The sequence below is a fragment of the Canis lupus genome, chromosome 34 (assembly GCF_048164855.1).
Source record: "Canis lupus baileyi chromosome 34, mCanLup2.hap1, whole genome shotgun sequence".
Classification (NCBI taxonomy): domain Eukaryota; kingdom Metazoa; phylum Chordata; class Mammalia; order Carnivora; family Canidae; genus Canis; species Canis lupus.
Window position 1 is genome coordinate 2,125,069 of NC_132871.1, and position 14,231 is coordinate 2,139,299.

A 14,231-nucleotide genomic window follows, 5' to 3' on the forward strand; every position below is an offset into this window, starting at 1 on the left:
ATACTACTCTTTCTATGAATTTTTTGTCTGGAAAATATTATTTTTAATAAAAATATGTTATTTATGTTAACACATAAGACGTGTATTGTTGTTTTATTTGATTTACTTTTTAAAGATTTACTTATTTATTTGAGAGGGAGAGAGAGAGAGAGAGAGAGAGAGAGCAGAGAGGGGGCCAAGGGAGAAGTAGAGAGACAATGTCAAGCAGACTCCACGCTGAGTGAGGAGCCTGACATAGGACTTGATCCTACAAACCTGAGAGGAGGACCTGAGCTGAAATCAAGAGTGATCTGAGGGTCCTAGGATCTAGCCCCACCCTGCCCCAGTGAGGCACCACACTGAGCGGGGGATTTTCTTGGGGAGTCTCTCTCTCCCTCTGCCTCTGCTCACAACCTGAGCCAAAACCAAGAGTGAGCCACTTACGCTATGGAGCCACCTAGGCACCCCTATTTTTACTTTAAAATGAGTGGCTATGGGGGCATGTGGGTGGCGCTGTCAGGTGATCAACCCACTCTCCATGATCCACAGTCTAGTCCCTGGTGGTACCCTCAAGAACTGGCAAGACGTCTGAGGAGAGTCACTGTGTGGTGCTTCTAGAGAGACCCGGTCCATGGCAATGGGACTCCCAGCTTGGACAAAGATTCCAGAGCTCACGATTGACATGGAATGAGCAGAGTTGTCTGCCTTCAGGAACCAAGTGACCTTGGAAGACATCACAGGGGAATACAGCAAAGGAAGATGAGAGGATGCTTGTGACTCTTAAGGACCTAGGAAGAACTTCCTGCTAGTTCATGGGATGGGGACTTGGAGATAGAATTAATTTGATTTATAAGAAATAATGGAATTTGACATTTCTTGCAAATGTGTTTATAGTTGGAAATACAGTATATGCTGACTATGTCAGTGAGAGTTCTCCAAAGAAATGTGTGTGTGAGTGTGTGTGTATTTATTATAAGGAGTTGGCTTGTGTAATTTTGGGAGCTAGCATGCCTGAAATTTGTAGGGCAGGCGGGCAGGCGGGCAGGCTATAAACTGCAATAAATAAATAAAGCAATAGTTGCAGTCTTGTTACCAACTTGAGCCAAAATTCCTTCTCCTCTGGAAAACTTTAGTTTTGCTCCATAAATCTTTTATCCTTACAATTACTGCGCATTTGTTTTTGTCGTCATTGACAAAAAAAAAAAAAAAAAAAAAAAAGGTTATTGAGATGTCCTTAAGGGAAAAGCAGAGAAAATAAAAATATCAAGTACTTTTTTACAGCCAATTACAAGTCTAGTGTAAATTAGTCCTTAAAAAGAGATTAATTCTTAGAAATAAGCACCAACAAAACACACTTTTTTCTTCTCCATTTTAAAGAGACCTCTGTGACTCTTTCACGTGTGATAGATCTGATTTAGTCCCATTCTTCTTATTCCCTCAATATTTTGAGAAAGCACTAGTAATCGTTGGCATTTGAACAGCTTTTTATCAATCAGGAAAAATAATTTGTATATAATAAGAAGATACCTTAGTATATTGGAATGAAGATGGAAGTAAAAATCATATGGATTAATTGGTGTTTCAAAGGATCATAAATAGGTTGTTTATGGTGCTTTTCCTCCTACAGCCTGCCCAAGGTCCTTTTGTTCTTTATAATAAGGCAAAAAAAAGTTTAATCAATAGAAATGAGCTTGATTCCAAGATAAGAGTTAACCTTGGATTTGAATGATTCTATTGATTCGGCTTTATGAACCATGAGGCAGGATTGCATCTAAGGATTGGGGTGTACTTTAGTTTAAAATGAGTGCTCCTTAAGTTGTTGGCAAATACACTCCAATTGCCAATAAACTTGGCTGAGACAGGCTCAAACAATAGCTAACCTCATACAGAGATAACTCAGATAAATATAGGAGTTGAGAAATGTTCACTTTTAAAAACCTTTCTACACTATAATTATCAAAGTAAATATCACCAGTAATGAGAAGTGAAGCTAACCAAAACACCTCAAGGGTATTCATGACCTTCAATGTGGAAAACTGGGATGTATTTTTATTTTTTATTTTTTTTCTTTCTCGTGAACTACATTCTTCTTTTTACCTCCTCCCACTTTCTTCTTTTTCTACAAATCTACAACATCAGCTTCACCCAGAGGAAAGCCCTCCTCCTCACACTACGGGTGAGGGGAGGGGTAGACCCAAACTCTTGTGACCTCCTCACACATAGTCCTCTCCTTCCCCCATCTCCATTGGGTCAGCCGTCTAACACATCAGCTTATTGCAGATGGATAAGAAGTTTACCAGTTTACCATTAGTGATAATGTTTGTCTTCAATGTTTTAATTAAGATAAATTAGATAGTATACTTTTACTGTTTTCTTGCTTTTTTAGGGATTAAGACAGTTGAAGGGGAGATAAAGAGCTTTTCCTGAGTATACTGGGTTTCTATTTTATTTTATTTTATTTTATTTATTTTATATTTTATTTTATTATTTTATTTTATTTTATTTATTTTATAATTTTATTTTATTTTTTAATTATTTAATTTAATTTAATTTAATTTGCTGGGTTTCGATTACTTTTTAACTGAAAATAATCTTCGCGCCCAAGTGGCCCATCATGGGGCAGCCTGCCATTGGCCTCGACAGTGTAGACGTGAGGTCATTACTCTACTGTAGGGTCTATTCTGTAACAGAAGTCTGCAAAGTGTTCTGAAAACTCTGGTGCCAGGAACAATGATCTCTATCTTAGGGTGACAAGAAATGTAATAGGATACGAAAGCAGGTGTTCTTGTATTCGGAAACGTGTTGACATAGTAAAAAGTAATTCAAGAAAGGAAAGTCTCTTATAAAAATTATAAAAGTCTCTTATAAAAAAGCCGAAAAACAGAGATAGTGGGAAAAACAGATCCATTGGCCTGAAACCAGCAGACACTGGGGAGCTATGACAAGAAAGGGATGGATAAGTCCATGTATTTTAATAACACGCAAATGGGAGACACCGCGGAGTGGGTCTAACACCATCTCAGGGCAAGAGGTGAAAGAAGGCAAGGAAGAGAGGAGCTTCTATTTTTTGGTATGAGTGTGTGTATCTAAACCTACGTACCTGAGAACTTTTTTTGCAAGCCTGTATCTTCACTCACGGACTCTGATGAAATCAGTGGAGACAATAAATCACAAGATTGCCACCCAACGTCGTCGTACTTGTTCTGCTCATTGGCCTCATGGAACAAAAGAAACGAACTGGAAAGAACAACTCGGAAGCTCTTCAGGAGGTCAACTCAAGGTGATGGGAAAGAGTCTCAGGACAGGTGACCTTTTGGCGGGCGCAGGAGCGGTGGCAAATTCATCCCAGGAAAAGCAAAGCGTGTGTGTGCACAGGCTCGAGAATATAGAAAGATTATGGGGAGTCCGATGAACAGTAAGTGGGCTGGAGAGGCTTAGTCGTCGGGGAGGCTCCGGGCCAGAGTCCTCTCCCCGGGCCACCGTCCTGTGCGCTCGCCTGCAGCTGGAAGAAGTGCGGGTCGAGACTGAGCTACAACCTTTGGGAGTTCAAGGCAGCGGAGGGAAAGGTCGCTGATGCCAGATGAGCTTCCAAATCCTTGGACCTTCCGTTCAGAGGCCTCTCTGTAGGCCCCACGTCCTCCCGATTGGTTTCACCTCCCCACCTACCCTGGGTTTCTCCTAAGGAGCACATATTTGCATCCAACAGGAGAAATCCAGTGACCTCAAGTGCCCAACCAGCACTCAGTGATGAAGAAAAAGAAGGTGTCTCTGCTTTAAATTTAAACTAGCTCTGAGGTGGGGGCTACCACAATTTACGCAGCAGCACAGCTCTGTGGACAGGTTTGTATTAGACTTCATACCGCTTTCTGGTATTTATTCCTATTTCCATGCGTCTGTTATGATAAAATGCACGCAACAGTAAGGTCATAGTCGAGTGTGCTACAGTGGAGTTAAGGTTTTCACCGCCGGTTTTGACTTCTCGTAAAGAGTGTGTCCTTGGTGAAAAAAGAGAAAGACTTGTTATTACTAATATCACTATTATTCATACGATCGTAACACAAAAAGTACAAGAAAAAAAATGGCTTGAGGTATATAGTGTATTAGTTTTCCAATGTCGCATGTTAAATTCCTGCAGACCTTGTAGTTTCACAGGACGATATTTGTGACCATGCAGCTTCTGTGGGTCGGGGTCCAGGTGCCGCTCTGGGGCGTCCTCTCTCTCAGAGGCTGGGGAGGCTGCCGGTGAGCTGCCCATGGAGCTGCGGCTCACCCGAGGTTTGGTGGACCCCCAGACCCTGGCTGTTGGCAGCACTCTGCTCCTCGCAGCTGAAGATCTGAATCCCCAGCCCTAGAGACCCCTGCCCTCTCCTGCCACGTGGCTCCATCCACAACATACCAGTTGGCTTCTAGGCCAGTAGGATAGTGTCTGCTGCTACTTTGAGTCTCTTTGAAAGGCTCTTCTGATTAGGGCAGGCCCACCCAGAATAATCTCCCTTTTGATTAACTCAAGGTCCACCAATCGAGGATCTTAACTATACCTGCAACACCCCTTCATTTTTGTTTCTGAACTGTGCCTTGATCGAAAGAATGATACCTCATCATCTCTGCAAGGCCTACACTCAAGGGGAGGGGATTATACGAGGATGTGGGTCGTTGGCAGTCATCTTAAAATTCTGCCCATCAATCACACCTATCAATCTTAAATCACAAATCTTTTTCCCGTTTTCACAAGTGCACTTGATCTTAGCCAAAAGGCCGAGAAGTGATCCCCGGTTTCACAAGTGAACTAAGAATTTTTGTTAATGCCTTTACAGTAATATCTAAGGCTTAGATGCTGTCATAGGACTGCCTGACAAGACTCTAACCCAAGCCATAAATATGAACCACATCTGTGGTTTTTAATAGCCACCTAAAGAAAAAATAAAGAGAGACAAGTGAGGTTAATTGTTTAAAGATTTTATTTATTTATTTGAATGAGAGAGAGAGAGAGAGAGAACACAAGCGGGGGTGGGGGGGGTGGGGGGGAGAAGCAGACTCCGCGCTTAGCAGAGAACCCAGTGAGGGACTCAATCACAAGACCCTGGGATCATGACCCAAGCCAAAGGGAGACGCTTCACCCACCAAGACACCCAGACACCTGCAAAATTAATTTTAATAATATTATTTTACCAACATATTCAACATATTATCAACATGTAATCAACTTGGAGCATTACCAGTGAGATATTATACATTTTTTTCATAATAAGTCTTGAAACATCACGTCTCAATTTGGGGTGGCCACATTCCAAGTGCTGAATAGTCCCGGGGGGGGGGGGGCGGCTAGTGGCTGCTCTCTGGGAAGCACAGGCTCTTATTTGCCTTTTCAACAACATCCACCAGATGTCACAATGAGTTTACAACTCTAAGCCAGAGGCGCCAACAAATTTCTTCCCTCTTGGTGACAGTTGTTGGAATTCTATTTGTCGTGACATATTTTTTGCTTCCTGCACATTTTTAATTTCACCTGAGGTTTTTGCCTAATTAAGAAATCAAGCAATAGGGATTTTACCACTTAAGCAATGAGCGCAAGTTCAAATCATTTGTATATCAGACCCACCGTCCCTTACTTTTTCTATAATCTCATCCTAGATGATCGGACTGGTGAGAGTTAATCATTATGAATTACATGCACATGCATTACCTAACAAGATAATAACAATTGCTTTGAAGTTAGATCATATCAAATGCCCAAGCAATTTTCACAACCTCAGAAGCAATTAAGTGGTGTTCTTTTTACTTTCTCTAATTGTCTAATAGAACACATTAAAAACAGAAAACCAAAGTTTTAAAGAGTCACAAAATGTTCTTTTATTTTCATACCATTACTGCAATTTCCTAATTGCCAACAAAGATTTCTACTGCTTACACACGTAGTGAACCCCCCTTATTAACACTTACTACTTTGAAAAGCAGAATCACTTAAGAATTTTAATTTAGTTATTTGTAGGTTGTTATGAGATTCCTTTATAAATGAAGGATAAATGGCTTTGTTTTAATATTCTGTTTTTAATTTTTGTGGTATTGCTCTTTCAACATTTTCTAGGTAAAACTAAATATTTAATGATGGAGGCATCTCAAATACTTTCTCCTCAACTTTTAGAAAATTGTAATTAATATTAAAAATATAAACATGCAATCATGAATGCACGATCACGCAGAAGCCATCACGAGTGATAGGAAGATTACATTATTTTTATCATTTACTTCTATAAAATGAATTTATTTACCTATACTGTAGCTTTATCCTAATAATTAAGCTTTCTCTTTGCCCTATTAGTCTTAGCTGTATGATGTCCATAAAATAAAAACAAATCTGATTCTACATATATATATACACAGAGAGAGAAACAATAATTATTCATCTCTTGATTCACATTATCAACTAGCTTCAGTAGAACTGAATCAGCCTTGGCAACTCACTGACATATGAAGGAGAGAAGTGTTGTAATCGTAACTACATGACAGGTTGGAAGAATGAGCACTGGGTGTTATACTATATGTTGGCCAATTGAGTTTAAATTTTTAAAAAAGTGAAATTAATTAATTAAAAAAAGAAGAGTCACAAGTGGAGTTGTTCAAGTAGTATTTTTATTCATTTATAAAAAGATTCACTTATTTTAGAGAGAGAGAGAGAGAGAGAGAGAGTGCGCCTGAGTGGGAAGGGCAGAGGCAGAAGGAGAGAGAATCTCAGGCCGACTCCACACTGAGCACAGAGCTCGAGATGAGGATTGATCTCACTACACAGAGATCAGGACCTGAGCTGGAACCAAGACTCTGACACTTAGCCGACTGCCCCCTACCAGGTGCCCCTCAAGGAGTATTTTATTTTATTTTAAATATTTTATTTATGTACTTGAGAGAGAGGGAGAGAGGGAGGACCAGGGGAAGGGGCAGAGGGAGAAGCAGACTCCCCGCTAAGCAGGGGCCCCGACCTGGGGCTCCATCCCAGGACCTGGGGACCATGACCTGAGACGAAGGCAGGTGCTTCACCGACTGAGCCCCCCAGGTACCCCTCCAGTAATATTTTAAGTAGAAACAAAGTTTAAGGTTAGGATAATATACATTTTTTTCCTTTTGTTTGGATAAACCTCTTTGAACACATTCAGGGAAATTTAACCACATACATAAGTGTTTTAAAAGCCAGCTTTTTAGTAAAATAATCAAGTACATAAAAATAATATTATAACTTGTCCTATTTCTTTCTTGGAGAAATTTTAGCAGTATGAAGGTTGAAAGCCTAATTTGTTTGTTCTCTTTGAAAGCACAATGCTCAGACAGTCCAAGAGATGGCAGCCAACATCTTTTGTAAAATAAATTATGTTGATACTTTGTCATGGTAATTTTGATGTTTTTTCTTTATTTCAATAGCATCAACACTGAAGCAATCATTAAAAGAATAAAAACCACTGAAATTCTAAATGTAGATATCTCATTGTCTGGGCTTTAAAGAGATTGCTCAGAATGTTTTACAAGGGAAACCGAATAGATTTCTCTTTCCTTCTTTTAACTCCTGCCTACAGAGCAGTGGTTTCTGTTAGAATATTAACCCAAAATAACCTATAGAGAAGTAAGATTAAAGAATAAATTGTAGTATTAATGACCATTTCAGCAGTATTAAAAATTAAACACATAAACTAATATTGTCATTTAGAAAGTATGTCAGAACTGATAGTTGAGGTTCTTCTGAATAACATGGACCATTTTTTGTTGAATTCATAATTAAAATTAATCCATTTATATGGTAGGTAGGAAATATTCTTCATAAAGCAAGAAGAGGATCAATATAGTGAAGATTTTGTATATGTATTTGTTTAGAGAGGCCATTTTAACCTAGTAAATATATTATTTTGCATGATATTAAGCTGTTTTGCTGTGGGGATTTGCAGAATAAAGAAAGGCATTGTCTTGTTTTGGGTCATTAATCAATGATAAGTATGGACCTGGGAAACTACTTCTCTGAATTCTAAAATTCAAATAAGGAACTCTTTACATCAGTGTATTAGTCTTTTAATGCGGTGCCACAAATTCCCATAAACTTAATAGCTTAAAAAACATCCATTTATCAGCTCACATTTCCATAGGTCAGAAGGCTGGGCATAACTCAGCTCAGTTTTCGGTTCAAGGAGTTGGCTCAGCTGTGTTCTCATCCGGAGCTAACGCGGGGTGGCAAAGATTCAGCTCCTTGTGCTTGTAAGACCAAGATCCCTATTTCTTTGCTGATAGTCACCCAGGGGCTGTTCTCAACCCTTATAGGTCACCCAAATTCCTAACTTTGTGGCCCCCTCCATACTCAAAGCCAGCAAAAGTGAAACTCTCTCACACGCATCCCTCTCAGGCTCTGAATCCCTTGCCAGGAGGAACCTGGTGCCTTTTAAAGGTGCACCTGATTAGGCCAGACTCACTGGGGATAATTTCCTTATCTTCATGTCAACACACTTGGAATCTTAATTGTATCTAGAAAATGCTGTCACATCGGCACCTACATTAGCGTTTGATTAAGTGAAGTGAGCGACATTATGTGTGTACATGAGGGGCTGTGAATCTTGGTGCCATTTAATTTTTAACTTTTAATTTACTTTTATTTAAAATTTTTTAACTTTCCCCAGGTGGATCCTACCAAGCTTTTATTTTTTTTTGAAGTTTTCATTTAAATTCCAGTTAGTTAACATATAGTTCGATGGCCATTTTAGAATTCTACCTACCAGAAGAGATTGTATTTTTGGGACTTAGAACACCACCTAAGTGGTCATTGGCAGATAATTGGATAAAAAATAATGAAATATTATTCATCCTTAAAAAGAAAGAAATCCTGCCATTTGCAACAACATAATTTTTATAGTGTATATTATCCATATTATATTGTCTGCCACATGTTAATTAAATTCATATCATTTTGTTTGATCTTTGTAACAACTATCGAAAGTATTTCTAACTAAACTTTACAAATGAGAAAACACGATCAGAGATAAGTAGTTTTCTTAAAGTCACACAAATAATAAGTAGTAGAGCATTATCTAAAAGCTCTTGAACCTAATTCAGATTTATTATGAATATATCACTCTTTATCACCCCATCTCTGTATCTTCAAGAAATCAAATTCTCTAACAGCTGATCTTCTGATAAATTCTTGCCACATGTTTCTCATAATCTCATCTCTGAGAAGGTCAACAGAGACTAAGGGGAATTGCTATTCTGTGATTAATTCTAAATAAGAAAGAACTGATTGATGATGTGCACGTTGAGCCAAAAGTCTATGGGATGTTGAATATAGTCAAGTATAGATGATGGATCTTAGAAAAGAAAATTTCAGAAAATTCAGAAAAAAGTTAGGCATGAAACCATGGTTGGAAATTAAACTGGAAATGTGGCTGGAGAAGGTTGGGAAGTTTGAAATTAGATGTAAAAAGTATATAGTGTGTTCCATTGATAATGAATAGGGAGCTGAAATGGAAGAAAACAACGTGAATAAAATGCTGCAGGGAGAGTTTAAAGGCTTCGTATAGAAGATGGGAAGAAAATGAATACCGAGAGTAGTAGGGGTTTATAAAGTGATAATTAGGAAGACTAAGTTCATAATAAATTCATTTTTTGAGATATGCTATAAATAATTTTAAAATGGAATTAAAGCATATTTTGAGGCAAGAAGAAGGAGATGGAACATGAGGTAAAGTCAGATTTGCTGTTTGGAGTTGTTGGTGTAGTATTAACCTTGTTAGGAGAAAGCATAAGTACTCAAACCTGTGTTTTGCTCCTATCTCACCTATTAAAAGAGAAAAGTCTCCAAATTATGAAGCAAATGTAATTAAGAGGGAATTGAAAATTGGTAATAAATTAAAAGTATGCTACTTGAATGAATTCACCTTTTTGGGCTGATTTACATTTTTAAAAATGCAGGAATAGTGTTTCATATATGTGATCGAAGAACTACCAGAAACTTCTAAGGAAGGCTAAAGAAACATAAAAAGGAACCAAAGCCTAGACAAGTAACTCTGATTTTTAAGATAAGCTACTAGAGACAAACAATTTGGGTTTTCAGGATGGGAAAAAGTGAATCTTATAAATTACAGTCTGGTATATGGATGCTGAGCAAAATGTTGAGGGATTGTTGACCAAGTCATGAAGAGAAAGCATATTTTTGCCAAGATCAGTTCATCCCAAATTAGTCTTTCTTCTGTTCCCCTCACTTGATTTTCATATTGAAAAAAAGGTATCCCATGATGCAAAATGCATACTGATATACAAGGATCCTGACCAAGTCGAAGCTGGTCCCTCTAATACTGAAAAAAAAAAAAAAAACAAACCCAGAAATAATGTAATAACCATTAAGGTTTTGAGTGTATATAAGCATATGGCAATGATAATCATCTCCAAGTTTAATTTGGATGTAGCCTAATGATCGCACATTATTACCATGGACTCTTTTTGGGAGAGAGGCAGTGTTTAGAATAACAATCACTTAATGATATTTGTGTTGTTATGCTAATTTATTTATTCAACAACCTTTATTACTAAATCCATTTCCTAGGCTTCAGATTGTGTCACAAGGTCAGGAGACAAAGGTGAATAGAGCCCCAAACCGTGAAGGTTCACTATATAGTGGTGGGGATAGAAACTTTCTATTATAATAAAATAATTTATATCATGTATTAATAAAATATTTATATGATAAATATAATAAAACTTACAAGAGTCAATGGAAATACAGAAGAGACAATAATTAACTTTGCCTCTACTAATAATTCCAGGAATTTAGAAAAGAAAATATCAAAAAGTTCAGAAAAAAAAGACAGGCGTGAAACCATGTGTGAACATTTATGTGGAGTCTTGAAGCATTAATAGTAAAAGGAGAGGTACAATTGCAGGAAAAGGACTTGACTGTGGAAAATCATAGCTTGAGACACAACTGTGTCCTCAGGCATCAACAAGTGGCTTAGGATTCCCAGAAGATGATGTGCGTGTGAGGGGGCAGGATGATGGAGGTTGCAAGGGGAAAGCAGGTAACAGCCAGTAATGGACACCTGACATTAAACATGCTCACCGGTCAGATTCCTATCTTTGAAGGCAAGCTGGTAGAAAAATCTTGGATTCTAAAGATCTTATTTAATAAGAAATAAGGAGCTAGTGAAGAATTTTAAGTAGAAGAAAAATGTCATTTGATTTCTTTTGCAGAAACGTCACCCTGACAGCAGAAAAGAGTTTGGATTTGAGGCGGCCAAGATGGGAGGTATGAAGCCTACTCAACTTTTCATAAGAAGTGAAGTGAGCTAAAGCAGCAGAAGATGAAAGAAAAGGAAAGGGTAAATTAAGTTCAGAAAATCTACTAGGTTGATTTTTTTTTTTTCATAATTGGGAATGATATACGACAGAGAGGAAGGAATCTAAGATAACTACTAGGTTCCCGGCTCAAGTATCTAGTTGGGTGGCAATGCTACTATCCAGGTCGGGTATATAAGAGGGAATATTATTATTATTTTTAGAAGTAAGCTCTACACTCAATGGGAGGCTCAATCTCACGGCTCCAAGATCAAGAGCAGCATGCTCCACCTACTGAGCCAGCCAGGCACCCCAAAGAGAATCTTATTTTTGAAATTAAAAATTTATTCTGATAATGTTGAATTTGAGGTATTTGTGGGAATCCAGAAGGAGCTGCTCAATACTGGAAGACACAGGCTTGGAACCGAGTATAGGCTTGGGAATCATCACTGTGTGAGGGGTTATCGAGACCCGAAACACTCTACTCCCTAGAAGCTGCTTTAAATATGTATGTTGCATTCTTGATGTGTGCTTCTTCTTCTTTAATATGAAGCTAAAGATCGATTTGAAGGGTTTCCAAATGTGGATGACATCATGTTTGTTTTAATCCATATTTTATGACTTCAAAAGTAAACTCCAGAACTCTGTGGATAAAAGTTATATAACGTTTTTCTTCATTTATCTAAAAAACATGTTATTGTAGCTTGTGAGGTTTCAATACCGAAGCAGTGTTGTACAGCATTTTAGGAGGCATAAAATATTTTCAAGAGTAGTACTTCCAGTTATTTTTATGTAACACATTTATGAGTTTATTTAAGAAATAACCTTGGGTTGTTGAATAGTATAATTGGTAGACACTTGAATTTATTTTCTTCTTAAAAATACCTGTTATCTTACAGGCTGGGTTAAATAAATGCCTTTCCTTCAGCCGCCATACAACCCTGAATATCATTTACCATAGAACTAATATCATTATATTGAAACGCTCTCTTTACACGTCTGTCATCAGACAGCCCCTCCTCCCTCAGCCACCACTCTGGGTTATGAAAGAGTCCGTCTATAACCATAGCTTTCAAATCTTTTTGCCTTCAACCATAGCAAGGAATACCTTTTACGTGGGTGACCTATGAAGTTGAAAGTGAATTTCATGAAACAATATTTATATTTGCCAAGGGAAATGTAACCTTGATGTTTTCCATCCCATTCCATTTCTTTAGAACCATTAGTGCAACCCCGTACATTGATTTAACAAATCCCTGATTGATCTCAAGCTGTGGTTTGAAAAAACTTATTCCAAGGCATGTCTTCCCGGTGCTCGTATCTCTGATGCTTAGCCTAGACTCTGGCACTGTTGGTTGAACATAGACCCGTGGAATTATTTTAGATAGTTCTGCCAAGGTAAATTCTAATATAGAAAAAAAGATGCCGCTTCCGCTATGCTTAGGAGAGGAGTTTTGAAATTCACATTTTTAGGGGCAGCGTATGTCATGAGCCATGCATCATGTTAAAAAAAAAATAAAAGACCGTAAAGCCTTATTGCATCACATTTTTTTTTTTTTGTGATTCCCCTGACACCACTGTGACTTAGCCACGTGCATCCGAGGGTAACATACTGACAAATTCTCAATTAGTACGAGCAATTCTGAGCTTTTAGTAGGCGGCTCTAGTGTATTAAAAGCTTTGTCACTTTCAATACGGAGAAAACATAAGCAGCCAAGTGATTAGAGTATATAAGGGACCTCAGTGTTTTTTTTTAATTTAATTTTATTAAATGTGAGAAAAAGTTGTACACTTAAAATGACTACTCAGATAAACCAATAAATCAAGAGAAAATTATGCTTTTCCCACCATGAATAACAAAGTCCTAAAAACCTGATGAAATGTTGAACATAAAAAACTTAGTATTTGTATCTATGGCTTTTTGTGAACTTGAGTATACATAAGTAAATGAATAATATAAGAATCTATTACGGAATTCATAATACAGACACTTACATTCATATATTTTTTCTGTAACAGCCTCCCTTACCCTCTGCTCACTTTCACAGCTAAATTTCTAAATTTCAATCTGCTTCAGGCAAGCGTTGTCCCAGTTATACCACTGAAGATGCCTTTGCCCCAATTAACAATGACCCCATCAGTGCCCACTTCAAAGACACCTTAGGAACTTATCTTTCTTGCCAAATTGGTTCAATTGATTCTGTGGTTGGTCTTGACATTTTCTTCCTCCTTGGCTTCCCTCTTTTTCAGTTTTCCTTCTACTTTTTTTTGGTTGCTCCTCAATTTTCTCTCTGAACGGTTCGTTACACAGTCTCTCCGAGGGTCTCCAGCAGGACTGAGCCCTGGCTGACGACAATGTAATCCTGTTACCCCATCAATGTCCTTTTATTGGCTTTATTTCCTTCCCTGTTTGATTTTCCCTCTCCGCTTCTGGATCAACTCCAAAACCAGCTATTTGCTGGTCTGACAAACACAAGTTTTATGCTTTGCTTCTGGAGGAGAACGATCCTTCTCTTTCTCTTCAACCTTCCACATTTTATTTTATTTTTTTATTTATTTACTTTTTTTTTTTGGTGCTCAAATTCACTTTATTTTTTTAATTTATTTTTTTAATAATAAATTTATTTTTTATTGGTGTTCAATTTGCCAACATACAGAATAACACCCAGTGCTCATCCCGTCAAGTGCCCCCCTCAGTGCCCGTCACCCACTCACCCCCACCCCCCGCCCTCCTCCCCTTCCATCACCCCTAGTTCGTTTGCCAGAGTCAGGAGTCTTTATGTTCTGTCTCCCTTTCTGATATTTCCCACACATTTCTTCTCCCTTCCCTTATATTTCCTTTCACTATTATTTATATTCCCCAAACGAATGAGAACATACAATGTTTGTCCTTTTCCAATTGACTTCCACATTTTAGAGGAGTGCCTCTCTTTGACAGAATTGAAAACAGAAAATTG

The 14,231-nt window shown here is 38.0% G+C and overlaps 1 long non-coding RNA gene across 5 annotated transcripts in view; it reads left to right on the top strand.

Moving 5' to 3' along the window:
* The window catches only part of LOC140624082 (uncharacterized), a 55,396-nt gene that overhangs the window by 15,752 nt on the left and 25,413 nt on the right, over window positions 1–14,231 (top strand). For all 5 annotated transcript variants that reach the window (XR_012023619.1, XR_012023618.1, XR_012023616.1 and 2 more), the window contains one exon: window positions 11,191–11,318. This is a non-coding gene — a long non-coding RNA (uncharacterized lncRNA). The remainder of the gene's footprint in view (window positions 1–11,190; window positions 11,319–14,231) is intronic.